At 47.9% G+C, this 4,490-nt stretch overlaps 1 pseudogene; it reads right to left on the bottom strand.

The window, feature by feature from the left end:
* Positions 1 to 3,845: 3,845 nt before the first annotated feature.
* On the bottom strand, positions 3,846 to 4,490 carry LOC132226114 (protein mago nashi homolog; annotated as a pseudogene).

Raw genomic sequence — 4,490 nt, 5'->3', positions numbered from 1 at the left:
TTTTCTTTTCTTTTTCTTTTTTTTTAATTGAATTAACTGGCTTGACACCAGTTAAAAAAACTATAACGGTTTCAGGTGCACAATTCTACAACACATGGGACCTTTCATTTTAATCATTACATAGAGATCTCTGGGTTCAGGCTACAAGGTTATTGATCCCTGCTATGGGCTTCTCTATCCTGTCTCTGCTAGAGCAGGTGCCATGATTGGGCCAATAAAATGTCCATTTAAATAATCAGTGCCACCCACATATGGCGCCAGGTACCCCAAGTACTACAAAAACAACTTCACTGTGTGGTGCTAATGTGAGGTGTCCAGAGAAGGAGAGGACACCAGCAGCAGTGCCAGAGTTCAGGCTTCAGGGAGGACGGTCATTCTTGCTCAGCCTGAGGAAGGCGTGGGATGGAGGAAATAGAGGACCATCAGTAAATAGGGGAAGTGGCAGGAGGCAGTTTAGAAAACATGTTTGGGGTCAGTTCAGGTGGAGCAGAGGGTTTAGAGAAGGAGGGGATTGGAGCATGAGGTAGGAAGACAAATATAGGGAGAGATGGAATGTGAAAATTTTATACTTTCAACAATGGCAGGCCATCAAAGGTGTTTACAATGAAGGCAGGTGAGCGTTGAGAGGGGGACAGATGCAGATTTAAAGATAATTCTGGGAGCAAAGTGTGGACTGTTGTTCATGGGAGAGAAGTAAAGGTCCCGTGCTCGCTTATCTCCCCCACTCTTTACCCTCAGCTGTTGCTGCGGTCTCAGCAGACCAGGAAGGAGACACTGTCCCCTATCGCCCAGTCTGGGATTCTCAGACCTTGTGTCTACACCTGCTGATTTTGTCCACAGTGGAACTTAGACCTCAAAGCCTCCCCTGTCTCCCAGGTAGCAGAAGATGGGATGAACTGTTCTGATTCCAGGGAGGAGCTCAGTTCACTGTGTGCTACCTGCCTTCTCCACGCTATCACCTCGGCCCAGCCCCAGAAGATGGGAGTGGAGTATGAAGGAGCTCAGGACAGAAATGCAAAAGCAAAGGAGATGGTTTGGAATGAGCTCATCGGATCTGTGGGGACATCCTAGAGGCTCAGCTCACTCAAGAGGCTCCCCTGAATGTCTCCTTTCTCTCTTTGTGAGCCGCAGACTCAGGCCTCTCTGGCCTCCATCCCTCCTCTTTCTTACTCTCCTGCTCCAGAAGCCAGGGTTGGGGGAGAAGCGGGGAGTCCACTGGATGCAGACCCACACTGATTCCTGGGTCTGAGAGAATGCCTCTGAGGAGGGGGGATGGAGACAATGACTTTTCTTGTGAGGGTGTTGGCTGAGCTCTTTGATTTACTTCTATCCAGGGATATCTCTCTGGGAATCTGGGACTGGACCATTTGGAGCTGCTATTATTGGAAGGGAAATAACATTTAACAGGAGTGCTAGGATTCCAGACCTTTGAGTCTTCATTCATCCCCACCCTCGCTGTGTCCCACTTGTCTTTCTTCACGTCCTGCTCCCCCGACCCATCCCACTTCTCTTTCAGGACAGGGCTGGGAAGGTGGGGGATGCCAGCCTCAGCTCTGAGCTTAGTGCAAGAGTGCTGTCTGTAGGCCCTTCAGTCTTAAGGCAGAGGTGCAATCAGGCCTCTGTGTGGCTCAGGAAATTATATATATGGCATGCTTCCAAATGTGGGCCAGGGTAGATACTTTCATGATTAAACAGTGTCCCCACTTCTGTGATCCCAGGTCCCCTCCAAAAGTGGCCCCTGCGTTACTTCTGGAAGGAGGGTACTCATGGACCAAAGCAGGTAACTCTTCAAGACCTCACTCATGGTGCTCCCACCACCACTCCTGCCCATCCTCTGCCCTCTGCATTCCACTCATCCTTTCCTATCACCATGTGCCCACCTCCTCCAGGAGGGCCCTGCCTCTGCCTGTCCTTCCCTGTAAGCCTCGGTGCACCGCTCCTCTCTGGCGACAGCAGAGCAGACTCCGCGGGACCTTAGCCCCCTTTACACTCCTCCAGGACAGCAGCTGCACTCCCCCTCCACTCCAGAGGGGAGTGAGGACTCAAACGACTCCATTCACCCCTGCCAGCCCTTGTCACCACTCAACTCCCACTGATTATATTCTGCTCTTTGTTATACAATTTGCATTTTATGTTTTATGTGCACAAATGACTATAAGTTCCCCTCCCTTAACATCCAGGCACCCAGGAGAATATTTCTGCTTTCCACCCAGGGTCCTGGGCCCCAACACCTCCTTAAAGACTGGGAGTTCCTGCCTTATTGTCTTCTAGACCTGTCCCAGGGATGGAATTAGATGAAATTGTCACGTGGGAAGCTGGCAAATGCTCTACAAATACCAGACCTCTCTGGAGGTCCAGCGTATGGAATCCAGATCCTTTGAATGGGCAAGGAGCACATGGCCGTCTGCTCTGACTGCCTGCCCAGCGCCCAAACCTGGGACTGCCTCTCTGGGGTGAGGATGAGGCGGGCAGCCCTCCTGACTGTAGGACAACATTTTAGGACGTCCTTCGTTTGAGCAGAAATCTGCCTCCTGCAGCTTCCACACTTTGGTCTGGTTGTACCCCTGGGAGTCACAGAGATTAGGTCTGATTTCTCTTCTCCTAGGTGGCAGTCCTTTAGGATATTTGGTGTCACAGAGAGTGGGAAGGAACTGAGAGTTGGTTGAAGGCTAAGTCTACATTTTGCTGACGAGGAAGACTGGGACCAGAGAGGAAAGGACAGTGTTATGGTTGTAGAGTGAGTCGTCTGACCTGGCCTAGGCCTCCTAACACCACCCAGGGCACATTTCCTACCCAACAAGCGTCCTTTTCTCAAGGCCAAGCCCTCCCCCTCTGAAATCTGACTTAAATCTACTCAGTCCAATTTGCTTCTAATTGCAAACGCACATTATCTTCCTGCTTGAGTTTACCCTGTAATTTAAGCATTGTCTTGCCCCCCGGGGCGTAGATAGCACAAAGTGGTCAAGAAACACTGGATGAAGGAACAATCAAAGTAGCCGATACCCACTGAGTTCCTTCAGTGTGCTACACGCTTCACTTCTTTCATCCCCAACCAGAGCTTCACTTAAATGTTGAAGGAAACAGGTGGGGAGATGAGAATGTAGTCTGGCCCCTGGAAGAGGTGAAGCCCTAGCTCCTGGGCAGCTGCCATACCCCTGCGCTGCTCTTGTCAAAGCATTGAAACACTGCGCTGTGTCCCAGTCAGTAGATAGTCACTGCCCAAGCTGGCCAAGTCTCCCCACGCCATCTTGTTTTCCTGCCAGCAGCTCTGAGGAGCAGGCACTCAAGCTTGAAATCCTTTTGCTGTAAAACTTAAACCTGGGCTTTGCTGTCAGTCCATAATCCCTTCACCCTAACCCGTGGGTCTGGATGACTCTTGGGATTCAGAATCTTTTAGATTTCAGAGGACACGTAGTGCATATACTGTGTAAGGGAAACCACAGTGAGGCTTGAGGTGGCACCTGGAATCATGGAATCAGACATGAATATTTCTGCAATGAAACGGATCAACATTCACACTAAGTGGAATATGTGAAAACTATAAATAGCCTCATAGCCGAAACCGGTTTGGCTCAGTGGATAGAGCGTCGGCCTGCGGACTGAAAGGTCCCGGGTTCGATTCCGGTTAAGGGCATGTACCTGGGTTGCGGGCACTTCCCCAGTGGGGGATGTGCAGGAGGCAGCTGGTCGATGTTTCTCTCTCATCGATGTTTCTGACTCTCTCTCTCTCTCCCTTCCTCTCTGTAAAAAATCAATAAAATATATATAAAAAAAATATAAATAGCCTCATGGAAGTGAATTACAAATAACTTTTGGTCTTTAGAGTTTTCTGGAGTTTGGAATTGTTGGATAAAAGACTGAACAATATGATACTGCCTTTAAATTTATTTTTCTTTTATATAAAACAAAATTGCATTTTGTTATGTATTTATTAAAGACAATCATTTATAGTTCATAAAAAATATTGCCCTGATATACACAAAAATTTCCTGATAATGGTAATTAAAAACAGCTACTCCCACCCCCCCCTTGTGTCCACACCAATATTCAATCTAGATTGGTTTAATCTTGAAGTGTAATCCAATAAGACTAAAGACCAAACACTTCAGGTCCTGGACAAGATAATAAAATGCTCGTAAGCTTTCTGGGTCCTTGGATTGATTGACATCAACAAGGGAACCAATTTTTGATGCTGTGAAAGAAATGTGTTCATCTCCAATGATGATTTCAAGCTCCTGCAGACCCACTCGGTCAGGGGGAGGCCACAAAGCATCATCCTCTTTGGTAATTTCACTGTCATCAATTATCCTCTTTAGTTCCTCCATCGTACTCTATGTACGTAGCCTCTTTTCTGATCATGACATCATTTTTGTAATTGCTGTTGTTGGCATATTTCATTTCCCACTTGGTTGGAACTCAAATTCCAGAAATTCGTGGCCGAACTTGCCCTTGTGACCCATGTAGTAATGCAGATAAAAGTCACTCTCCAT

This window comes from Myotis daubentonii, chromosome 2, assembly GCF_963259705.1.
Source record: "Myotis daubentonii chromosome 2, mMyoDau2.1, whole genome shotgun sequence".
NCBI classification, from domain to species: Eukaryota; Metazoa; Chordata; class Mammalia; order Chiroptera; family Vespertilionidae; genus Myotis; species Myotis daubentonii.
This window is presented reverse-complemented; position numbering and strand designations above follow the sequence as displayed.